This window comes from Falco punctatus (genome assembly GCF_963210335.1).
Source record: "Falco punctatus genome assembly, contig: scaffold_105, whole genome shotgun sequence".
NCBI lineage: Eukaryota > Metazoa > Chordata > Aves > Falconiformes > Falconidae > Falco > Falco punctatus.
In genome coordinates, this window is record NW_027660255.1 from 1 (window position 1) to 25,919 (window position 25,919).

At 46.7% G+C, this 25,919-nt stretch overlaps 2 long non-coding RNA genes across 3 annotated transcripts; both read right to left on the bottom strand.

Moving 5' to 3' along the window:
- Positions 1-7,938: 7,938 nt before the first annotated feature.
- On the bottom strand, positions 7,939-13,023 carry LOC308057336. Its single transcript, XR_013925226.1, has 3 exons — positions 12,699-13,023; positions 10,845-11,110; positions 7,939-8,228 (listed from the first exon to the last, which is right to left on the bottom strand). It is a non-coding gene; the product is annotated as an uncharacterized lncRNA (long non-coding RNA).
- A 2,296-nt stretch (positions 13,024-15,319) lies between these two features.
- Positions 15,320-23,957, bottom strand: LOC308057335. 2 transcript variants are annotated; one of them, XR_013925224.1, is made up of 3 exons: positions 23,634-23,957; positions 17,175-17,467; positions 15,320-15,416 (listed from the first exon to the last, which is right to left on the bottom strand). It is a non-coding gene; the product is annotated as an uncharacterized lncRNA (long non-coding RNA). The 2 variants fall into 2 exon arrangements; XR_013925225.1 differs by lacking the exon at positions 15,320-15,416 and adding an exon at positions 15,499-15,537.
- Between the last annotated feature and the right edge of the window lie 1,962 nt (positions 23,958-25,919).

Sequence of the window (25,919 nt, forward strand, 5' to 3'; positions counted from 1 at the left end):
GTTTAGGGTTAGGGTCAGGCTCTTAGGGTTAGGGTTAGACTCAGGCTCTTAGGGTGAGGGTTAGGGTCAGGCTCTTAGGGTGAGGGTTAGACTCAGGCTCTTAGGGTTAGGGTTAGGGTCAGGCTCTTAGGGTTAGGGTTAGGGTCAGGCTCTTAGGGTTAGAGTTAGGGTCAGGCTCTTAGGGTTAGGGTTAGACTCAGGCTCTTAGGGTGAGGGTTAGACTCAGGCTCTTAGGGTTAGGGTTAGACTCAGGCTCTTAGGGTTAGGCTTAGACTCAGGCTCTTAGGGTTAGGCTTAGACTCAGGCTCTTAGGGTTAGGCTTAGACTCAGGCTCTTAGGGTGAGGGTTCGACTCAGGCTCTTAGGGTTAGGGTTAGACTCAGGCTCTTAGGGTTAGGGTTAGACTCAGGCTCTTAGGGTTAGGGTTAGACTCAGGCTCTTAGGGTTAGGCTTAGACTCAGGCTCTTAGGGTTAGGGTTAGACTCAGGCTCTTAGGGTTAGGGTTAGACTCAGGCTCTTAGGGTTCGGGTTAGACTCAGGCTCTTAGGGTGAGGGTTAGACTCAGGCTCTTAGGGTTAGGGTTAGACTCAGGCTCTTAGGGTTAGGGTTAGACTCAGGCTCTTAGGGTTAGGGTTAGACTCAGGCTCTTAGGGTTAGGGTTAAACTCAGGCTCTTCGGGTTAGGGTTAGACTCAGGCTCTTAGGGTTAGGGTTAGACTCAGGCTCTTAGGGTAAAGGTTAGACTCAGGCTCTTAGGGTTAGGATTAGACTCAGGCTCTTAGGGTTAGGGTTAGACTCAGGCTCTTAGGGTTAGGGTTAGACTCAGGCTCTTAGGGTGAGGGTTAGACTCAGGCTCTTAGGGTTAGGGTTAGACTCAGGCTCTTAGGGTTAGGGTTAGACTCAGGCTCTTAGGGTGAGGGTTAGACTCAGGCTCTTAGGGTTAGGGTTAGACTCAGGCTCTTAGGGTTAGGGTTAGACTCAGGCTCTTAGGGTTAGGGTTAGACTCAGGCTCTTAGGGTTAGGATTAGACTCAGGCTCTTAGGGTGAGGGTTAGACTCAGGCTCTTAGGGTTAGGGTTAGACTCAGGCTCTTAGGGTTAGGGTTAGACTCAGGCTCTTAGGGTTAGGCTTAGACTCAGGCTCTTAGGGTTAGGGTTAGACTCAGGCTCTTAGGGTTAGGATTAGACTCAGGCTCTTAGGGTGAGGGTTAGACTCAGGCTCTTAGGGTTAGGGTTAGACTCAGGCTCTTAGGGTTAGGGTTAGACTCAGGCTCTTAGGGTTAGGGTTAGACTCAGGCTCTTAGGGTTAGGGTTAGACTCAGGCTCTTAGGGTTAGGGTTAGACTCAGGCTCTTAGGGTGAGGGTTAGACTCAGGCTCTTAGGGTTAGGGTTAGACTCAGGCTCTTAGGGTTAGGGTTAGACTCAGGCTCTTAGAGTGAGGGTTAGACTCAGGCTCTTAGGGTTAGGGTTAGACTCAGGCTCTTAGGGTGAGGGTTAGACTCAGGCTCTTAGGGTTAGGATTAGACTCAGGCTCTTAGGGTTAGGGTTAGACTCAGGCTCTTAGGGTGAGGGTTAGACTCAGGCTCTTAGGGTTAGGGTTAGACTCAGGCTCTTAGGGTTAGGGTTAGACTCAGGCTCTTAGGGTGAGGGTTAGACTCAGGCTCTTAGGGTTAGGGTTAGACTCAGGCTCTTAGGGTTAGGGTTAGACTCAGGCTCTTAGGGTTAGGGTTAGACTCAGGCTCTTAGGGTTAGGATTAGACTCAGGCTCTTAGGGTGAGGGTTAGACTCAGGCTCTTAGGGTTAGGGTTAGACTCAGGCTCTTAGGGTTAGGGTTAGACTCAGGCTCTTAGGGTTAGGGTTAGACTCAGGCTCTTAGAGTGAGGGTTAGACTCAGGCTCTTAGGGTGAGGGTTAGACTCAGGCTCTTAGGGTGAGGGTTAGACTCAGGCTCTTAGGGTAAGGGTTAGACTCAGGCTCTTAGGGTTAGGGTTAGACTCAGGCTCTTAGGGTGAGGGTTAGACTCAGGCTCTTAGGGTTAGGGTTAGACTCAGGCTCTTAGGGTTAGGGTTAGACTCAGGCTCTTCGGGTTAGGGTTAGACTCAGGCTCTTAGGGTTAGGGTTAGACTCAGGCTCTTAGGGTTAGGGTTAGACTCAGGCTCTTAGGGTTAGGATTAGACTCAGGCTCTTAGGGTTAGGCTTAGACTCAGGCTCTTAGGGTTAGGCTTAGACTCAGGCTCTTAGGGTGAGGGTTCGACTCAGGCTCTTAGGGTTACGGTTAGACTCAGGCTCTTAGGGTGAGGGTTAGACTCAGGCTCTTAGGGTTAGGCTTAGACTCAGGCTCTTAGGGTTAGGCTTAGACTCAGGCTCTTAGGGTTAGGGTTAGACTCAGGCTCTTAGGGTGAGGGTTAGACTCAGGCTCTTAGGGTTAGGGTCAGACTCAGGCTCTTAGGGTTAGGGTTAGACTCAGGCTCTTAGGGTAAAGGTTAGACTCAGGCTCTTAGGGTTAGGCTTAGACTCAGGCTCTTAGGGTTAGGGTTAGACTCAGGCTCTTAGGGTTAGGGTTAGACTCAGGCTCTTAGGGTAAGGGTTAGACTCAGGCTCTTAGGGTTAGGGTTAGACTCAGGCTCTTAGGGTTAGGGTTAGACTCAGGCTCTTAGGGTTAGGGTTAGACTCAGGCTCTTAGGGTTAGGGTTAGACTCAGGCTCTTAGGGTTAGGGTTAGACTCAGGCTCTTAGGGTGAGGGTTAGACTCAGGCTCTTAGGGTTAGGGTTAGACTCAGGCTCTTAGGGTTAGGCTTAGACTCAGGCTCTTAGGGTTAGGCTTAGACTCAGGCTCTTAGGGTTAGGCTTAGACTCAGGCTCTTAGGGTTAGGCTTAGACTCAGGCTCTTAGGGTGAGGGTTCGACTCAGGCTCTTAGGGTTAGGGTTAGACTCAGGCTCTTAGGGTTAGGCTTAGACTCAGGCTCTTAGGGTTAGGCTTAGACTCAGGCTCTTAGGGTGAGGGTTAGACTCAGGCTCTTAGGGTTAGGGTTAGACTCAGGCTCTTAGGGTTAGGGTCAGACTCAGGCTCTTAGGGTTAGGGTTAGACTCAGGCTCTTAGGGTGAGGGTTAGACTCAGGCTCTTAGGGTGAGGGTTAGACTCAGGCTCTTAGGGTGAGGGTTAGGGTCAGGCTCTTAGGGTGAGGGTTAGACTCAGGCTCTTAGGGTTAGGGTTAGACTCAGGCTCTTAGGGTGAGGGTTAGGGTCAAGCTCTTAGGGTGAGGGTTAGACTCAGGCTCTTAGGGTTAGGGTTAGACTCAGGCTCTTAGGGTTAGGGTTAGACTCAGGCTCTTAGGGTGAGGGTTAGACTCAGGCTCTTAGGGTGAGGGTTAGACTCAGGCTCTTAGGTTTAGGGTTAGGGTCAGGCTCTTAGGGTTAGGGTTAGACTCAGGCTCTTAGGGTGAGGGTTAGGGTCAGGCTCTTAGGGTGAGGGTTAGACTCAGGCTCTTAGGGTTAGGGTTAGGGTCAGGCTCTTAGGGTTAGGGTTAGGGTCAGGCTCTTAGGGTTAGAGTTAGGGTCAGGCTCTTAGGGTTAGGGTTAGACTCAGGCTCTTAGGGTGAGGGTTAGACTCAGGCTCTTAGGGTTAGGGTTAGACTCAGGCTCTTAGGGTTAGGCTTAGACTCAGGCTCTTAGGGTTAGGCTTAGACTCAGGCTCTTAGGGTTAGGCTTAGACTCAGGCTCTTAGGGTGAGGGTTCGACTCAGGCTCTTAGGGTTAGGGTTAGACTCAGGCTCTTAGGGTTAGGGTTAGACTCAGGCTCTTAGGGTTAGGGTTAGACTCAGGCTCTTAGGGTTAGGCTTAGACTCAGGCTCTTAGGGTTAGGGTTAGACTCAGGCTCTTAGGGTTAGGGTTAGACTCAGGCTCTTAGGGTTCGGGTTAGACTCAGGCTCTTAGGGTGAGGGTTAGACTCAGGCTCTTAGGGTTAGGGTTAGACTCAGGCTCTTAGGGTTAGGGTTAGACTCAGGCTCTTCGGGTTAGGGTTAGACTCAGGCTCTTAGGGTTAGGGTTAAACTCAGGCTCTTCGGGTTAGGGTTAGACTCAGGCTCTTAGGGTTAGGGTTAGACTCAGGCTCTTAGGGTAAAGGTTAGACTCAGGCTCTTAGGGTTAGGATTAGACTCAGGCTCTTAGGGTTAGGGTTAGACTCAGGCTCTTAGGGTTAGGGTTAGACTCAGGCTCTTAGAGTGAGGGTTAGACTCAGGCTCTTAGGGTTAGGGTTAGACTCAGGCTCTTAGGGTTAGGGTTAGACTCAGGCTCTTAGGGTGAGGGTTAGACTCAGGCTCTTAGGGTTAGGGTTAGACTCAGGCTCTTAGGGTTAGGGTTAGACTCAGGCTCTTAGGGTTAGGGTTAGACTCAGGCTCTTAGGGTTAGGATTAGACTCAGGCTCTTAGGGTGAGGGTTAGACTCAGGCTCTTAGGGTTAGGGTTAGACTCAGGCTCTTAGGGTTAGGGTTAGACTCAGGCTCTTAGGGTTAGGCTTAGACTCAGGCTCTTAGGGTTAGGGTTAGACTCAGGCTCTTAGGGTTAGGATTAGACTCAGGCTCTTAGGGTGAGGGTTAGACTCAGGCTCTTAGGGTTAGGGTTAGACTCAGGCTCTTAGGGTTAGGGTTAGACTCAGGCTCTTAGGGTTAGGGTTAGACTCAGGCTCTTAGGGTTAGGGTTAGACTCAGGCTCTTAGGGTTAGGGTTAGACTCAGGCTCTTAGGGTTAGACTCAGGCTCTTAGGGTTAGGGTTAAATTCAGGCTCTTCGGGTTAGGGTTAGACTCAGGCTCTTAGGGTTAGGGTTAGACTCAAGCTCTTAGGGTGAGGGTTAGACTCAGGCTCTTAGGGTTAGGATTAGACTCAGGCTCTTAGGGTTAGGGTTAGACTCAGGCTCTTAGGGTTAGGGTTAGAGTCAGACTCTTAGGGTGAGGGTTAGACTCAGGCTCTTAAGGTTAGGGTTAGACTCAGGCTCTTAGGGTTAGGGTTAGACTCAGGCTCTTAGGGTTAGGGTTAGACTCAGGCTCTTTAGGGTTAGGGTTAGACTCAGGCTCTTAGGGTTAGGGTTAGACTCAGGCTCTTAGGGTTAGGGTTAGACTCAGGCTCTTAGGGTTAGGGTTAGACTCAGGCTCTTAGGTTTCGCTAGATAGCAGCAGCGCTCCACCAACCGGCCGGCTGCAGTACCAAAGTATATTTCGCTAGATGGCAGCAGCGCTCCACCAACAGGGCCGGCTGCAGTACCCAAGTATATTTCGCTAGATGGCAGCAGCGCTCCACCAAAAAGGCGGCTGCAGTACCCAATTACATTTCGCTAGATGGCAGCAGCGCTCCACCAACAGGGCCGGCTGCAGTACCCAAATATATTTCGCTAGATGGCAGCAGCGCTCCACCAAAAGGGCGGCTGCAGTACCCAAGTATATTTTGCTAGTTGGCAGCAGCGCTCCACCAACCGGGCCGCCTGCAGTACCCAAGTATATTTCGCTAGATGGCAGTAGCTCTCCACCAACCGCGCCGGCTGCAGTACCCAAATATATTTCGCTAGATGGCAGCAGCGCTCCACAACAGAGCCGGCTGCAGTACCCAAATATATTTCGCTAGATGGCAGCAGCGCTCCACCAAAAGGGCGGCTGCAGTACCCAATTACATTTCGCTAGATGGCAGCAGCGCTCCACCAACCGGGCCGGCTGCAGTACCCAAATATATTTCGCTAGATGGCAGCAGCGCTCAGCCAAAAGGGCGGCTGCAGTACCCAATTACATTTCGCTAGACGGCAGCAGCGCTCCACCAACAGGGCCGGCTGCAGTACCCAAATATATTTCGCTAGATGGCAGCAGCGCTCCACCAAAAGGGCGGCTGCAGTACCCAAGTATATTTCGCTAGATGGCAGCAGCGCTCCACCAACAGGGCGGCTGCAGTACCCAATTACATTTCGCTAGATGGCAGCAGCGCTCCACCAAAAGGGCGGCTGCAGTACCCAATTACATTTCGCTAGATGGCAGCAGCGCTCCACCAAAAGGGCGGCTGCAGTACCCAAGTATATTTCGCTAGATGGCAGCAGCGCTCCACCAAAAGGGCGGCTGCAGTACCCAAATATATTTCGATAGATGGCAGCAGTGCTACACCAACCGGCCGGCTGAAGTACCCAAGTATATTTCGCTAGATGGCAGCAGCGCTCCACCAACCGGCCGGCTGAAGTACCCAAGTATATTTCGCTAGATGGCAGCAGCGCTCCACCAAAAGGGCGGCTGCAGTACCCAATTACATTTCGCTAGATGGCAGCAGCGCTACACCAAAAGGGCGGCTGCAGTACCCAAGTATATTTCGCTAGATGGCAGCAGCGCTCCACCAAAAGCGCCGGCTGCAGTACCCAAATATATTTCGCTAGATGGCAGCAGCGCTCCACCAACGGGGCCGGCTGCAGTACCCAAATATATTTCGCTAGATGGCAGCAGCGCTCCACCAACCGGGCCGGCTGCAGTACCCAAATATATTTCGCTAGATGGCAGCAGCGCTCCACCAACAGCGCCGGCTGCAGTACCCAAGTATATTTCGCTAGATGGCAGTAGCGCTCCGCCAAAAGGGCGGCTGCAGTACCCAAATATATTTCGCTAGACGGCAGCAGCGCTCCACCAACCGGGTCGGCTGCAGTACCCAAATATATTTCGCTAGATGGCAGCAGCGCTCCACCAACCGGGCCGGCTACAGTACCCAAGTATATATTGCTAGTTGGCAGCAGCGCTCCACCAACCGGGCCGGCTACAGTACCCAAGTATATTTCGCTAGATGGCAGTAGCGCTCCGCCAAAAGGGCGGCTGCAGTACCCAAATATATAGTACTGAGTCTAACCCTAACCCTAAGAGCCTGAGGTTAACCCTAACCCTAAGAGCCTGACTCTAACCCTAACCCTAAGAGCCTGAGTCTAACCCTAACCCTAAGAGCCTGAGTCTAACCCTAAGCCTAAGAGCCTGAGTCTAACCCTAACCCTAAGAGCCTGAGTCTAAGCCTAACCCTAAGAGCCTGAGTCTAACCCTAACCCTAAGAGCCTGAGTCTAACCCTCACCTTAAGAGCCTGAGTCTAACCCTAACCCTAAGAGCCTGAGTCTAACCCTAACCCTAGGAGCCTGAGTCTAACCCTCACCCTAAGAGCCTGAGTCTAACCCTAACCCGAAGAGCCTGAGTCTAACCCTCACCCTAAGAGCCTGAGTCTAACCCTAACCCTAAGAGCCTGAGTCTAACCCTCACCCTAAGAGCCTGAGTCTAACCCTAACCCTAAGAGCCTGAGTCTAACCCTAACCCTAAGAGCCTGAGTCTAACCCTAACCCTAAAAGCCTGAGTCTAACCCTAACCCTAAGAGCCTGAGTCTAACCCTAACCCTAAGAGCCTGAGTCTAACCCTAACCCTAAGAGCCTGAGAGACCTGCAAAGGGCCACGGTATAATATGCTTGAAAAGAGTCTGTGGTACAAGAAATTCTGCCTCATGGGCTGCTGGCTCAAACACACTGGTGGAACACTGTATAACTGGCCATACGCACGGTTTACACGGAGTGTTGTATGCAATGCACATGTTTAACTAGGTATTTATGGTTTAAGACCTTTTTTAGCTCCTAAGGCAGGCAGCCAGCAAAGATGTTTTCAAGAGTTCACAAGGAACAGAAATTAAAGGAGTTGCTGGTTTTAAGAAGCTGACTCATCATTGTTTTGAAAAATGGCACCATATGGATCACTGTTAATGCGCCTGTAGACAAAGCGAAAGACCTTGGGTTGCGGGCGGCTGTGCAGCTCTGTCTGAATCTTCTGAGGGTAGGTATCTTCTGTCAGTTGCTGCCGGGTGTCATCAACAAAAAGAAACAGGCTATAGTCTTCTGGATTGTCCACTCTAAACTTTTCAGCACAAAGCTGACATACATCTGCGGTAGTGATGTAAGGTCTTACTAGTAAGGTCTTTCCTGTACACGCACTGTTAACTTCCTGGAATGCAACACGAAGGTAGTTCTGTAGAATGAGAAAACAGACATCAGAAACAAAACCTCCAAACCTCATCCTCTGAAAACAGGAAGCTCAGCAACAAACAGCAATCCTCTCTATGTTCTAGTTGTGAAACGCACACCAGTGATTCCCGTACATTACAGCCACCTTGTGAATTGACGTTGGTGATAAGACTGTGGCAGGCATAACAAATTCATAAGTTGACATCCTCCTTTCCTTGGCTCACATTCTAACCCTGCAATTACAAACGAACAGATAGCAGTCTTAAAGCCCCATTGAAAACATCAGTGGTTTTAACGGGACTCGGTGTTTGGCCTTACTAGGAAACTAAATGCTGTGAAGCAAAATAAACATCAGAGGCTGTAGGACAAGGCCTCAAGAACAAGAGTCCAAGTACTGATAGCCTGATGCATAGAGACTTGTTAGAACTCATAGGGCACAAGCCCTGGGAACCAAGGAGCAAGCGAACTGCAGACCCCTGAGCCGTTACAGCTGAGGAGGCAGCCAGACGGACAGAGAAACAAGTAGCCAGATAAGGGAACGCATAGTGCCGATAAGGAACTTTGCCAATCACGAAAGCTGCGTAGAAAGAAACCCCCTAATCTTAGAATAGGAATTGTTGCTATGATAAGGTAAACTAATCAGTTCCTATTGTGTAAACGGTGTGTCTTAAATGTCAACCAATCAGTGTGTAATATGTAGAAGGTAGAAACGTATATAATTATAAGAAAATCACTAATAAACTGACATCTTGCTTGCATCAAGCTGTGTCCCGTCTCCTCATTCGCCGCAAATTGGTGACCCCGACATGATCCAGTGAAGGATCCGACGTGGAGGGGCTCTTGAATCACCTGAGCGACTTGCAGCGAATCCCACAGAACTTTGAATGAACCGCTGAAAGGAAGCGGGAGCCGGCCTGAAATCCCTCCGGAGTTGAGAGGTGAGCTGTGGGAAATCCGTAATGGTGAATCAGGCTTCGTCCCCAGAAAGAGACGTTTATGAGCTTATGAAAAGTCTCCCTAACAAACATGAGAAAAGTGTTTCTGGGCATGACCTTAAAGCAATGCTCAAGTGGGTGCAAGTAGATATGCCCACAGTGACTGCATCTACAATTTTTGCACGGGAACTTCAGAACAACACAGGGGTGAAATTGTGGGATTCTGTGACAAAAGGCAATACTGAGTCCCACCATCTGCTCTCTTCATGGAGAGTTATTTTTGAAACTATGAAAGCACAAGAAGAAAAGGCAGAGGAAGGAGAGGAAGAGGAGTCACATCCTCTTTACCAGCCTCTAAATCACAGTGCTCTAAACCCCTGGGTGTCAATGCAGTTGAGTATCCGTCAGAGGAAGATCCCTTTGACCCAGGACTGACAGACCCTGAAAAAGGACCTGATTTATACTCTCCTGATCCACGCGATCTGTGGGCAAAAATAAAGAAACAAGCTTTAAGGGAGGTGGATTTAGAAATGGCTAAGACTATAATTGCTCCGGTCTTGTACACTCAGGGTCGGGCAGGGGGACCACTTCTTTCTTTTTTGGTTGTTAAGGAACTGCGCCGCAAGAGGCAGCATGCCCAAGAGATGATGCTGCAACTGCTGGTCAATACTATTGAAGAGAAGCTTCATGCAATATGTTCATCATAAGGAAAAAGAAAAAAACCCAACCCTCTGCCAGCAACACACAAGGGTGTTGATCCACAGGTTGCTGCACGATAAACCATTCACACTCTTTATGCTGCAGCATGCAAAAGGCAATCCATTTTCATGCAGGACATTTCCATCACATTAACCAATGGCAACTTAGTGTCTGAGCCTGATGTAACCAAATTTCATCTAACAGGCTTAGAGGGAGGCAGAAAGAAAATTTACTCTGCAACATTAAAGTAAAACCGTATGATCACGAGGCAAAAGCTGGATCTTTTTTCTCTGCTGAAATTCACACATGTGCACAACTGATAACATAGATTAATTCTAAACAAGCCCTACAAGGAAACACAGTTCTATCTTTCAAAAAGTATTTAAAAAGTAAAATAAAAAGCAACTGGAAAAAAACACACCCAACCACAAAACACTTTTGGACACATGAGCAAAGCAGCCTGCCATCACGTGCTTTTTTGCAAAAAACTAACTGCAATTAGAAACTAAAAGCAGTAAAATGAAAGGAGATGGGAAAAATGACAGTAAGAAAGACCTGTTTATTTACTGAGCTGATACTTATGTTTGTACGCTGAATAAATTAAGCATGCTAAATCACAATGGCAAAAATTCACGTTTCCTAAGAACAAGCTGTTAAAAGCTAAGACTGAGAAGAATGCTCATATGACTTCAGTTCCAAAGAGCACTCTGGGTTTTTAATAAACTTTTGATAGCTTGCAGACTGAAACACTGGAACTTTGCAACAGCTTTTAAACCATTAGGACTGAGCAGAACTAATCCATTTTTGTTAGCCGGTGTGAAGAAAAAAATAAATAAAAAAAAATCAAATCAGCTCTAAATAAGGCAAAGCACACTACAATTTCAATTTCTAACGTAGCTAACACACAGAAGACCTGTTTTTCGATGCTTCTAGATGGACAGGATTGCTTCAAGGAGAGGCTGAGGTTTGTGCAAATGCCTGTAACTCATATAGTAAGTATCAAAATTCTTTATGCAGTATCAGCAAGTTGTATTTCATCATCATCAAAATACCGGATTTTTTGCTTTTCCATCCTTTTGAGGGAGGGAGGATGAAGGCCTTTCCAGGACCCAAAAGCTGGTGGTAAGGCTGTGAGACAGCACCACAGACATGTAGTGACCACATCCTGGTTCAATGTCGGAAAGATGAGTTGAGCTGAAGCTGTGTTACACATACCTTGTAGGGAAGGTGCTTCATTTCAGGACTGCAGATGTGGAGAAAGGAGATGGAAAACTGGCATTCTGGGCAGGCAGCAAAGTGCTTGAATTTGTGCCAAGCATAGCCTGGAAGCAGAGCGACCTTACTGATTTGAGGCTCTCTTTCAAAGAGTCAAAGGAGCAGCCCTGGACACAGATGGTGCCAGCTCTTCCTGTGCTCCCCTGCATCTTCCAGCATCCAGCACGGCGTCCAGCTGTACAGGTAGCTTGGCTGAAGTTCAGTTGCTGAGGAAGAGAAGGTGAAACTGAATACAAGATCCTGCTGAAAAAAATCTTCTGTCATTTAGTCATCCAGCAGAAATACAAAGGTGATTAATTTTCCTATTAAGCGTAATATTTTGCTAGAAAGAACAAAGACTCAAGGTACTTGAATGTGACACCTAACTACAGGTAAGCAGAATATAAAATGGATCCCAGTAAGATGGACTAGCTTTGTGCACTTGCCACTGTGGATAACTGGCTAGCTGAAAAGGGTCACATAGACATAGTCCAGCTGGCTGGACAAAAATGCACATGGCTCTCAGCTTATCTGAAGTAAAGCAAAATACACTGTCTTTGGCTGTTTTTGTTACACAATAACAGGAAGATTTCGGTGGGAAAAGAATGTTGCAGGTGGGAACAGAAAACTACAGAAGAGAAACTAGGGGCGGACTTGGTATTTAGGCAACTAACCAATAATGAGCTTAACTTTTGTAATATGTATGAGCTAATTATAACAAGGCATAAAAGGTGACTGTAAGAGACAATAAATGAAGTCTGCTGATCACTCATATTGAGTGACTGTGTCTTCCCTCTGTCGCGACATGCCACAGTTTGGAATTTCTGTTTGTCAGTTCTCCTCTTCCTAAGAGAGGCATATTGTGGGAGACTGCTGCTTTTCCCAGCTCCTTCCTGTTCAGTGATGTGCTGTGGTTGTTTGCATGGACACTGATAAAGCAGAAGGAGCCGCAAGTGAAAGGTTTAATTACTTCCTGTTGACCCCATACCTTCATTTATCAAGCTCTTAGCTCCATCATAACTTATTGACGGTTGTTGTTAGCCTCTCCAGCAGCTTTGCACTGTGGTATGGACTGTGAACAACCAGACACAAAGGAGTAAATCCTTTCTTCTCCATTCCAACATCCTCCTTGCTTCAGTTTGCAAACTGATTCATCTGGACAGACAACAGCACGCCTATCTACATAACAATCTTTTCCTATATGAAAGGCATGCAGACTTGGTTTTAAAAGATAAAGTAATCCCGACTGTTTTGTTATTCTTCAGTTGGAGTTACTGCCCTACTCTGAAAGAGCAGTAAGAAATGGGAGGGGGGAGAAAAAAAACCCACAAAACAAACTACAAACATGAAGACATCCACAATATAGAACTCTACTCCTTGCTTAAACTTTCAAATTGTAGGCAAGCTTTTCTGCCAAGTCTCCTCTCTATTACCCACGGTAAGCCACCAATCGCTACTGGGGAGTTGCGATGATTTATACCACTGGAAATCTGGGTTTGTTCTTTTTAACAGCAAAGCGTACAAAGAAGCTGAATCAAAAATACAATTTGGTCTGTCCTCGCTCTGCACGACTTAAATACAAAGGACAGTGGGAAAGCTCCATTATTTAGTGTTTCCTTTATACCATCATAACCACACTCTGTTATGAAGTGGAAAGACTTTGAAGCAGAGGCAAATTTGCCAGCCATCTTCTCAGCACTGCTTCACACCACTTGTGGCCCCAAGGAAATCATTATGAATCATACTTCTCAAATGGAGATTTCCAACAAAACAACCATCCCCTGGGCTTTTTTTCTCTTCAGCCTAAAGCTCTACCTGAAAATCATCAACTGAAGGCATTGTTCTGTTAGTTGTCCTCCTCTTGTGCCATTGCCGGAGAGTATCTCTAGCTTCTGAACTCAGCAGCTGGGAAGCCTGGTCTTCCTGGAAGTTCTTGATCAGCAAAAGTGCTCCATAAGCACTTGCTAAGGAATATCCTCCTGTGAAGGACAGCAGGGGAAGAACAATTCAGAGTGGTCGCAAACACCACGCCAGTTCCAACGGGTCACAGTCAAAAGTACAAACGATTTCTGGGTTTTTTTTTTTAATAAACAGACGCACACATACACGAAAGTCACTGCATTCTATGGCCAAAATATGTATACGTAAAGAAAAACAGCTTACTTGCCTGCAAAATACTGGACAGTGTGTTCTCAGCTGCTAAGAGCCATGCAGTGGTTGCCTGGGCTCCATATTATCAAAGTGGTGCAACAGTATCCATCTCTGGGTCCGCTAGCACTGGGGGTGGCCGGTTATTTAAATGACCAGTGTCGCTCCTTTACTCCTGAGTGTTTTTACAAAGGTGGAACATGAGTTTTCTTCTAAACAGTTTCCAAACAGCGATTTGTTTTCTTCCTGAGCTTCAAGTGGGGATCAAACAAACACAGCTGTTTAAATGACATAAAAGACCATCTACCACTGTTCAGGAACTTAAAAGTGACCCCCTTAGTGGCAACAAAGCAATGACCGAGCGTGTGATTTGTACCTGGAAGCATCCCAAAGGTTTTGCTTTTGTTTTTAAAAGGCAGGCTGTGTTTGTTCACCTATGTCCAACACTACATCCAACTAGTTCAGGAGGCAGCGTGTACAGCTCTCCAGACTTCACCTTTATTACATGAGTGGAGAACAAAGTACAGTCACAACAGAGTTGCCGATGTACAAAAGGAGCTGCAGGTCACAAAGGAAAAGGACTCTCAGCAGGAGGCAACAGTCCTCAGCAACCAGGAGAAACAGAAGACAGGCTATCATATATTTCTCTTGCTCTTTAAGTAAACTATTTGAGTGGGAGCGTTCAATTAAGAGGCAGCGCGGTCTATTTGTGGAGTCATTCAGAGATGCAGTCTATGCTCACAGTAGTGCTTTCTGTATTACCGACAGCATCCTCTCGCTTTCAGCTCTGTGATGAGTTCAATACATGGAAGACACGCAAGACCCACCAGACAAACTGGAAAATACATTTACATTTGAACTGCACAACCCCAAAGCACTAAACAATTTTTCCTGCACCGTACAGTTTAACTAGTGCACAGACAGGGCCAGCCAATAGATGAATGACTTTTGCTACATTAAAAACGACACGACTTAACAGCCCAGTAAATATTTCTGCCTTTCAAGCGTGTTAATGATCTCCAGCTTCACATCTCAAGTATTTTCTGTCCTAAGATTCCTGAACAACGCACCCTGCACACAAAGCAGGGAACAGACTAGTACTGAACCAGAGGAAACCCGACACAGTTCTGTCATACATATCGGCATGTAAAAGGATACAGCAATTTCAGCAACCCAAGAGATAGCAGAAATGGGACGTATACACATATACTTAACTCACAGCTGAGCTTGGTCACAAGAACCTTTGAAACTTCCTCATAAACTGATAGATTCTGGGGCCTACCAAGGGCTGGCAGAATACCTCTTTGTTAAAACCACCACCGTGAAAACAAAGGAGGGAGATTTCCTTGCCTCTAGCAGACTTCAGCCATTGTTCAAGAGTGCCTTAAGAAACATATTCCTAGGCCTCATAAAAATACTCTGTGAGAAGCAAGTATTGGGCATAAACCAGGATCATTAAGGGGGGCAACATTCTCAAAAGCACTCTCCCCAGAGGGGCAGAGAATTCCCCCAGAAGATTTTACAAAGCACCTAACCCGGGTCCCATTCCAGGTCTCACAACTCAATTGAATGCTGCAGACCCAGACATACTCTCGGGACATTTTCAGGCACAGAAGGATAACCACAGTTGGCACCTGCACAGCCTATGTTTGCTTGCTAAGTCAGGACGCCTCCTCCTTCTTGGCAGAAAACAACATACTCCCTCCTAAGACGTCGGTAGATTCCCAGGTCACTTGGGGCTGTAACTCTGCAAGCTAACCAGCCTTCTCTTATTTTAAGGTGGAAATAATTACGAGGTTCTCTTGTTACACTACCGCCATCACCGACTACATGACTCCGTCAAAAGGGTTTCTACTCAAACGAGGTGAGGAAGAATCCCCCTTCCCCAGCCCTCCACTCAGTTCTAATAGCAGTTGATTACCTTCTCCATGCAGCAAAGATGGGTCCAGCAATTCCACCATGTATTCAGTTTCAGTATCCAGCTCCAGCGTATCACCCTGGGCCAGCACATATGCCAACACAGGCAAGAAGTCATCAGCTCCAAACAGCCTCCCTGGGTCAAAGAGAACAAAGGCAGCGATAGACAAATCACACCCTTTTGCCAGTTTCGGTGTTTGAAAGGAAAGTGTTATTTTGCTGCCTTTACTGACCGGGTTTGTATTACTCTAGAGCCTCTCGTTACGGATGTGCAGCAAAGAGAACATCATCGGACACTTGGTGGGCAGCGTCCAGCTTCATCTTGTACTTCTAACGAGCACAAACTGGATGACGCAGACCTTGAAGCACGCAAGGGAATTTAAAGACTGGGCTCACCTTGGTGTCAGCTCAACTGGTGAACTCACAAGAGGTAGCCATGCCAGTCTGGCCTGACCTCCACCCGCACTTCTGTCACTGGCTAAAAGAAAATCAATGGGCATTTTCTTTATATGTGCACGGACGACGTCCCCTTTCTGGAAGGATCCAGCCACAAGTATCAGTTCCTGAGTCCGAAACCCAGCAGAGAAGCCTGTATATAAAAGCCTATTAGATTTTACATGAAAACTCTGCACATTTCCTTGATGGATCATGGTTAAAAACACCAGTGAGCAAAGCCTCACGTAACTCCCAACTAGCTGGTGAAGCATCATCAGTAACAACAGCATGCAACACACAGAGGCTCTGCTGTACCTAGGTCTGTATGTGTTCCTCTTACCGCATTTAAACTTTCTCTTTAGAAAACGCTATGTGGCTAGATCTCTGGGTCTGGCCAAACTGTGCTCATTGCAGAAGCGGTGTGATGGTCACTTGAAACATCAAGATCGGGAGCCAGTTTAAACTATGGCGAAACTCCAGAGGACTGAAGGGCTGATATTGAAAGTCAGACCAGCTAAGACATACCCTCCAGGTATTACACTATTATATGGCTGAGATTACAGGACAAAGCAGGTACTGGAAACAGGTGCTGGCTCGATGCCACATTTTAAAACTTTACACGACAAAGCAAGACAACCCCAAGGAGCATTTGCTGCATCTTAGCCCAAGCCCCTCAGTACAATGGTTCACCAGAAGCCTCTCAGTACTTTTCTTTTGCATGTTGGGAATACCTTACTCAATGTGATAATACAGTATGGAGAAAAAAACAAAGTTTACATCACTTTGGGCAAAGATTCCTATATACATTTTAAAATGCAGGATTTTGCACAGAAATAAGCCAGGTCTAAGCTCCTGCCCAAATCTTGCCAAAGTGCCTGGGGGTCTTTTACAGCCTCAAGCTTTCACCATTCACCTCAAGTCTCAAAAGAAAGCAAGCATCCTGATCGGCACAGAGCCCAGCTGCAAATTCAGCGCTCGAAAGAAAACTGCCAACCACCTGCAGCAGCTTATACTTTCTTAAGAGAAAAAAATCTTCCACTACCACCAGCATTGCTTCACCTTAGCTCGTGACCTACCACGGCAGCATATGATAAGATGTCAGGCAATAGAGCTGCACCTATGAATTCATGCTGTCCAGCACAGTGTTTTAACTGTGCCACTGACTAATCAAGTGGGTCTTAACTGGTCTGTGGTTCCATTTCACCATCTAGGTTTCAAGTCACTTTGGGACTCCTGCTACAGCGTAAAAATAGATGTTATTTCTCTTGCAAAAACACAAAGAAATTGTCCAAATGAGAACGTTCAGAGGCACAGCAAACCCAAAACACTGGATCAGGGGCTGCTTTCCTCCAGCCATTAACACAGAGCCCTTGTAATTGTCATATTGCATACACACTGCTGAATTACTACAGCTAGATACTGGGTGCATCCTTTATTACGATTTCCAGGAAAATACTAATTTAGAACCAGTGTCAAATTCTAGGCTTACAGGACAGCCTTTCTGACAGCCAAATTCAAATGCCTACAGTCAAGCAAAGCTGGTGGTTGGGTTTTTTTTTTAAGCTGCTTCACAACTCTGCTTCACACTGAATTTGTAAGATGTGCTGCCAGATGCAGAGAGATCAGGAAGGAAGCAGAGAGGAAGAATCCCTCTCAAAAGGGCAAGGAGATGCTACAAGAGCTCCAGGAGGAGGAGACAAAGCTGCAGAATCAGGTGGTCTCATCTCCTCCACCAAAACACAACCCCAGGTTTAGAAAAACAATGACCTTGAACCACAAGAAGCATCATACCAGAGTTATTCTCCATAACAGTATAAATCAATTTGCAAACTCTCAGCAGCAGCATGACTTTCTTTTCAGGTGAATACATCTTCTGCGTGGTCACAGACTTTCAACATCCACATAGTCTGGTGTTGGAACAAACACGCCCAGTTCCTGAGGATTCCTCTGCCGCACCACCTGAAGGTTTTCCTTCAGTTGTTTCCAAAAACCATCTGCAGCATGAAACACTTTCAACATTGCTTCATTATGGCTCTTCAACGGCTTCAGAATGCACTTATGCATGGCCTTCTCCAGGACAACATCTGCAACGGGAAAACACAAGTTGAGCTGTCTTCCTCCTCTAGAGCAGAGCCAGTAGTAACAACCACTCCCAAGAGACACTGTAGAGCAAGACCTACTTGCTAAGGCTTAGTTATTACCGAAGCTGAGTCTCCAGATGTTTGTCAACAAGAAAATAAAAGGCAGAACAGAATCTGTATTCCATTTTCATTTCTGACAACATGGGAAGTACAAAAAAATGCACAAAGGCAGACTACAGATTGTCACAACAACAAAAAAAAAACAACAAAAAAAGAAATAAACCCCAAAACAAAGCAGCAAGCAAGCAGCAGCTCCAGTTAACTTTTTCTTTTGTTGGCCAGAAGTGTCCTGGTTTTATTTTACTTTGAGCTTAGACTTTCATTCTGAAACTTGAAGCATAACACAGTCAAAACCCTAACTTTTATCTGCTTTGGCATGAAAGCCCATCTTTTTTTGCATGGTTTCCATCAGAAACTATAACTCACCCAGGGTCTCCTAAAACTTGGCTCAGCTTTAAGATCTTTATGATGCTGGACAGATTACGGGCACTAAACTATAAATGAAAACCAAGCTGCGTTTATCCAGCTTCAGATTTCATCATGCAAGCTTATATACAGCTTCGTCATCAAGTCTGAAGTTCTTTGTTTGGCAATAGTGTGCACATGGCACAGTAACCTCTCAGTTATTTTTCTTTTATTCTTGTTTTACTCAAGGTTTTCTTTAACAGTCAGTCTCCATTTCCAAGGTACAGAACACATCAACAGAGAAAGCTCTTTGGTAAATATTTTCTTTGAAAACCTTTACTTTGTAAGTGAATTTTCTCTCCCACTCAGCCTCCCTATGACAACATAGCTTACATTAATAATTAGCTTATATCCATTATTTGTACTATAGTGAACCGCCACAAGCACAATAGAAACTAAGGACCCTTCAGCCTGGCCACAGCACAAACACCCTGGCGATGGGGCAGGACGCGAGCCCAGACTAGGCAGATGTATTAGGGGAGCACAGGGACCGAGAAGAGAAAGAGGAGAGGCCGTGTCACCACTAGATCACACATTTATACAGGCTAACAGTGGACATCCCTGCTGCTAGTGGCAACTCAAATGTTTCATTAAACCTCATGCCCTTTCCAGGTTCTTTCCCTGTTCTTACATGTTTCTCCTAGACCAGTCCCTTTTTTTCTCCCCCTGGCCTGCCCTTTTTGGGGGTGTGTTTTTTTTTTTTTTTTGAAATTGCAGGCTATTCCTAAGGCTTGTGATTTACACACACACACACTCCCCTCCAAATAAACATTACCTACTACTTTTGTTTTCTTGCTTTTGCTTTATGTTTTCATTTACTTTATCCTTGTGTTCAACCAATTTTCCTTTTGTGCCTTCAGACTGCTCTTTCTCATACAAACACACCCTTCACGCACTCCTCATCTTACGGTGTCTTTGCTTCACATGTAGCATTTATTCTGTACTTGTCTGGCACACAATTCCCAAATGTCCAACCCTATTGGGAACTCCCATCTCCCCTGTCCCAATTCTGCTGGGGCTTTGGTAGCTTCTCTTACTATTTTCCCCTTCCGAGATCCTGATGGAGGTGGCAAAGCCATGTCTGCTTCATTCCCAGACGCTTCAAACACATCTAGGTGCTCTCTCACGGAGCCTGCAAAAAGGCGGAAAGAGTGAATATGAGGAGCAGCACTTGCCCTCTGATTTTCTATGGCCACCAGTAAAGGCATAATCAGTCTGACACATGGTCTTAATGGCCTGTCACACAGCGTGAAGGGCAGATCTAGCTTCCCACCAGACCAAAGCCACCAATTATACATAACAAGTGGCAACATTTCAGATGACTGATCTGGTAGAGCCACACAATCACCATTGACAGCACTACCAAACCCAGCCAGGAAAGCAGAAGCATCACCCTTCTGCACAGTGATAGAAACTGCCTCTCCCTGCTATCAGAGCCATCCTCAGGGCTCACAGGGCAGAAATATTTTTCCACCAAGAAAAATGCACAAATCTCACCCACTGGTATGTTAGCTAGCTGAATTTCTAGAGCAGGAGTCCTCAAACTACGGCCCGCGGGCCAGATACAGCCCCCCAGGGTCCTCAATCCGGCCCCCAGTATCTACAGACCCCCCCTGCCCCTGCCAGGGGTTGGGGGGGGAGGGGGCGGGGAAGGGAACCAAGCAACTGCAGATGACTGCCTGCCACTTCATCTGCACGCCGCCCCCCTGTTTAAAAAGTTTCGGGACCCCTGTTCTAGAGGGTACACATAGTTCCTTGATAGCTTCACTGATTTTTATTTTATTTTTTTTACAGTTCAGCTTGCTTCCTTTATTTATACTGCCTGTTCAGTTTTCTAAAAAAAGTGAAACCGTCAAATGCTTTGCTTGTAAGTGGAACATCTCTGCAGTTTGCATTCCAAGTGCCTTTCTCATTTAAGTCAAAATTAAAGCAGTCTGTGCCACCAAGCACTGGATTAAAGAACTCTCTATGCCCACGTTAACTCCCACAGGCTTCCACTGGACATGACTAGTTAACATCAGACATCCTTCCCCTCAGCAAAGCGGGGTCATCACCACATCTGGTCACAGGAGGCTCAATAAACTGGAAAGAGTTCAGCACAGATCCCCAGAGCCCTTGGTCCAAAAACAAGGGAGCACCTAGCTTAGGATGGGACATCGGAAAACTCAGTACACTTCTCCGATCCTCTTTATAGGCTCCAGCCCGGCTGGTTCAGCTGCTGCCTGCAGCATCAGCACAGAGGGAGCTGCAGAAACCATCCCTCCCCAGAGGCTACGGGAACTGGACGTGGCAGGCAGGGAAAACTCCTCCATAGAGCCCCAGTCCCTGGTCGGGGCCAGGCTTGTTACCTGTAGGCAAGAAGTAGAAGCCTCAAGCCTTCTGCCCTCAACCCTCGCTTAGTGCTGCTCCCACAGCTTCCCGGGCAGATGAGCGTCGCAGGAGGCGTTATTTCACATTGGCAGTTTGTGACGGGCTCCAAAAGCAGTGCCTGCAAATTGCTCCGAAATGTACTTGATCACACTCCACATTTACTCTAAAAACTTAAATCTGAAGCAGCACAGAGAAACAGAGCAGATAACTCACATGGCTGTGCTCAAAGCTCTGAACAGGGTCTAAATACTTATTGCTGAAGGCTGTTCCTAATGGTTTCTGTGCCGTTAAGGCAATCGGGTAAACAAAAACAGGACAGAACATTGAGTAAAGCATCCTTCAATGCTGTCCAGTGACTCTGTTACAGCTAATAGGAATCAAATGAAATAAAGGACATAGCCTCTCTTTGGAATCGCAGCCGCAACTGCCTTGGCTCCGTAAGGGCAGACCGAGAGAGACTGTCATTTTAATGCAGCACGTTTGCACAGAACTAGAAAATGAGGAGGTGACTAAGACATGACAGTGTGTCTGAGGTGGTTGTTCTAAAAAACAAAACAAAAAATCACAACCAAAAAAGCCCACCAAACCAAACAAAAAAACCCACCCCAAAACAACACACAGCCTTTTATTCTCCCTCGTGAATTCTTGGAATAGGCATAAGAACCACAGAGTTCTGCCCTCAAATTAAAAGTGGCAAATTCCAGCAAGTTGAAGCAGCCAACAACACAGCAAGATTGATAAACACTGGAATTATTTCTCAATGGTCAATAAACAACCCTACGTATCCTAATTAATAGAAAACCTATAGAAACGTTTACATTATTACGAAAGCCTGGAAGGACAGCATTTCTAGTAATCTGGGTCCTAGACCAATATTCAGTGTCAGAAGACACCTATAAGCTGTTTATCCTTTCTACTGAACTGCTGTTACTGCTGCCTTTCAGAGAAAGGTGTTTCTGGATCCGATCCCCCAAATCAATTCCCAGCTAGCAGTTTTCACTGATTAAATAAAAAAAAGTATAGGAGGGTCATCCCCCCCAGGCAAATGAGCATCTAAGTTCTGAACTGAGGACTGATTCGTTGTATATGAACATCTCTGTATACTCCCCAAATCCAAACTGGCAACAAAAATTCTTGTTTGCTTCAGCATATGCAAAGTGTTTTCAGCTGTCCTCCCAGGTTGCTTAATACTCTTCAAGCCAAAACAGACACTCTTCGGGTTTTGTGGGGGTGGGGGTTTTTTGTTTGTTTTGCTTTTTAACTGAACATCATTTGAGCTGAGCACCATGTAGTGTTCCTGAAGTGATACTTATCAATCATTAGCCTCTAGCCTCAAAATGGGAACAGGAAGTGATTTGATAAATGAATTGTAAAGGCAAACCAGCTCGTTTCGTCATGACTTGTGGATGCATCTGTATCCTGTGCTGACGTGCTATTTTGTTTTGCCACAAACCCCACAAGTCTGCATCTGGAAAGGACAACGTATTAGTCATCACCACTGTCCTTACACAGCCTCTTTACAGCCTCACTGCCTGAAACTGCAGGCGTGCTCTTGCCTTTTCCTGGCTTCAGTTTACCTGTTACCCACTACTGTTGCTCCACGGAGATTACCTGTCAAACTTCAGATTTACATACAAGCCCTGATCATCACCTACGACAGAAAAACCATCCATCCATAAAAGAAGGGCTCAGTAAGAGACTGAACGAGCCTGGGAACCACCACAGTCCTGTAAAGTAACGTTGCCTGGGAGGCTGAAAGCAGAAGGCTGCTTTAGAACACCACGGTGTGTGGTATGTATGTGCAGAATACACGACTACGCTGCATTTGCTTTCTTATAGCTCTTCCTAATGTCTTGCACATGTATAGACTGGCATGACTGATACAGATCTATTTCAAGACACCTCATGTCAGGATGGCTAGGTGTCCAGCTCTTGGTGGACATCTACAGTGACACATGCCTCACCCCTTGTGCAGACAAGGGCATCTCCTCCAAAGAAGCAAGGCTCGAAAATCAAGACCTCACACAACCTATATGCCTTGATAATCTGCACAACCCTGAAAAGAAAGGTAGGACTGAGGCAGGTGATGGATAGGTGGTGGTGCCAGGAGCTAAACAACTAGGGAAGACAGGTCTCCGGGTAAACCTCCTCCCATTTTACCCGCCTAAAGCATGCCAATGAATGACAGAACTATCTGTGCTAGGTCTGGTTTGCTTTGTTCAGCTGTGGGTTAATTAAAGCTCACATTATGGCAGTGTGGTAAATACCTATCTTTTCTTAAAGAAGAGGTAATAAAGGACCATGGAATAAGTCACAAAGCAAATCAAAGGGATGCCTGGGAAAGGGAGAACCAAATCCTCTGCTCGGCACTTTTCCCGCTTGTTTCTTACTTGCCCTATCTGCCTGCTCCTATAGCGAAAGGAGCAGTGGTGAGGGACACAGTGGTTGGCCTCGACTCAATATGAAAAAATACTAGGATGAACCACAGGGTAAGGGAATGGGACACCAAAACAAATGTACAAGCACCTAAAAAGTAACGCAGCACTAGAAAACAGTCACAATTTTTTTTCCCCCAAGAGCCAGTAGTGTCATACCATTCTAATTCCTTTAAGAGGATAACTGGATCAGCGAAGTAGAGGGAAGTAGGGGATGGGCTGTATCCTAACCTTTTTAAAGCCTAAAACCCTATTCCATGCAAATCTCCTATAAGCAAACAAGGGAAATCCTGTCATGCTGTAATTACCATAAGGTGGGTGGCTTGAACGGGTGTATAAAATACTGCACTTGGAGCCCAAGACAGGTATTTGCACAGGGGTCAGCCATGATGTCAGAGCAGAGACATTACATACAAAATCTGCACATGACATCACAGCACGGGTGGAAGAAGGGCAGCCCCAGTCCTTCGCAGACCAGGTTTAATTAATAAGTGGAAACGGGCCTAAAGCTAACGTGACAAAATCTCATGAGAACAAAAGTAAAACATTGACTCTCAGCAAGAGGAATACAAAAGCAAAAGCGCTGCTCAAAGCAGCCTCCCCGGAGCAGCCGGCAGAGTGACTCAACGGGGGACGGGCTGCGCCCCTGCACACCGCAGCTCTGCCCACCCGCAGACCCCAGCCCCTGCCACAGGGCATGGCCTGCCAGCCATGGCCCAGCACAGCCTCTCCAAGCCTCCTGCAACACCCAACGTTTAAGAATCCATTACAGATGAGACATACCAAAGCAAAGAACAGACAGTATTGTTTAGGCACCTTCCCACACAACCAGTTAATACCTTATGGCCAAATTATTGAAGCAGCCAGTCGTTTCTTGGGCTGGGCCCAGGCTTGGGCATTGAGACCGAAGCTGTTCGGGTGTCCACCCTGCCTGGTAGAACAGCGACAGTCGGCTTGATTCCCTTCTCTTCACAGACAAGATGATGCAGTATTACCGTTAGATTGCAACACTACCAGAATCATTCCCGGTTTGTATTGAAGTACAACAGTAAGTGTTATGACACACAACATGTTAAAAAAGCAGAGGAGAGGTTTACGTATAGCCAAGGACCACTTACTCCAACTTGTAACTAAACTGATAAATCAACTGAAATATATTTATCAGGTAAGCATTAACACACACAAAGTAAACGCAGTAAGGTGATAGTTTAGGCTTAAAGTTCAAGTCAGTGGAGCTTTCCCTGGAAAGAGGCTCATTCCTCTAACCAGCTTGTTCCATTTGTCAGCCTACCAGGATTTAAAGATTGGGCAGCAAACTCAAAAACAGATAAGCCAGCATTGTAGCCAATTACAATTAATTTAATACAATGACTACTGCAAACAATTTAATCTAACACAGTCTGTTGCCTTCACAGGCACGCGGTGACCTGGTTCAGGAATGGCACGGCGGCCGACCCCTGGCCGTGCGGTCCATCAGCTCACAGACACCAATGTGGTGGATGGCAAATGGCGTTTATTGCTGAACGACGTGACACTATATAGCCTAGGTTTACAATGTCACTTCCGTCTGCTTACATCATAAACTAAAAGCTGTTGGCTAGCTGGAGGGGGGCCCTGTGTTTCCATACAGCGCGAGATCTTCCGGCCGCCAGGCCCTACCTAGCAACATTTCCCCCCACCCCATGCTTAACTAAACAGGCTAAAATAGTAAAAATATTTCTAAAAAAGAGTACAAAGATAAGGCACACTGAGCAATTGGCACTTGGGAAGCGACTGGGGATAATGGAGTGTAGCTTGGGATATTTGGGGAGAGACAGGGAGAATCGGGGGAAATACTAATCAAGTACATTTTTAAAGCAGTTGTTGGTGTTCTACAAACATGATGTTGACCCTTTCTAGCCGGCTCTTGACAAAGGACACAAGCCTGTTTAATATACAGGGTCCGAAGATCAGTGTCAGCAGGATTATTGCAATCGGACCTACCAAGGTGGATATCAGGGTGGCTAGCCACGGAGATTGCTTAAACCATGATTCAAACCACCCTTGTTGGGCTTCCCTGTCTCTTTTTCTTTGAGCCAATCTCTCTCTCAATTTGGCCATTGAGTCCCTAACTACGCCGGTGTGGTCCGCATAGAAGCAACATTCCTCTTTCAAGGCGGCACAGAGGCCTCCTTGTTGCATAAACAGGAGGTCTAATCCCCGTCTATTCTGCAAAACAACCTCTGATAGCAAGGAGAGGGATTACTCCAAAAAGGTAATGGATTTCTCGATTCTTTGTAGGTCTTCATCGATGGCAGCTTGCAGTTGAGGCAGGCCTCATCGCTGGGTCACTAGGGAGGTCACTCCCGTGGCCGTGCCGGCTGCTCCCAAACCAAACAGCGTTGCTATTGTTACAGCTGTCAGTACTTCTCTTTTTTGAAGCCTGCTATTGGCTTCTCCCCAGTAGCGGTACATTTCTTCTTCTGGATGGTATAGGATCCTAGGAACAATCAGAATTTGTACACAAAAGTCAGCAGAATCGTCAAAAATTTTGAGGGACACACAGGGGGTTACTCCTGATCGATGGCAGATCCACATTCCGGGTGCGGATGGGATCACCCATTTATGGGTCTTGTCAACAGCAACGGTTCTTGCGCAGACAGCATTATCCCAGCTTGCTAGGGCGACATTACCAATACATACGCCCAGGCCCCTGACTTGGTTCAAGGTAACTCCTTTCCATGGTGTATCCCACCTACACTGGGTTGGATTGCTGTCTGATGAATAATCAAAGGAAGCATCAAGGGCAATGCCCTCGTAGAAGGGGGGATACACGTCATAACATAACCAACAGGAATTCATGAGATCCGGGTTTGACTGATTCAGCGACCGAAAGGTGGCATCTAACACGCTAAAAAATGGCCTGTCGGGTAAATGGTGAAGGTTCATGTTAGGTTGGCTTGAGGGAACTATCTGCTTGGTTAGTAAGGGATCGGCTGGGGCGGGCATGGCAGTCTGCAAGTTTTCTTTTCTTTGCTGGTTATCACTTTTGATCACGACGTTGGGGCCAATCGCTGTTCCGCTTTTTACTTCCTGTTTTTTAATAAAAAACAGTCCCCCCCTATCTGTGCCAGGTTTCCAGTATC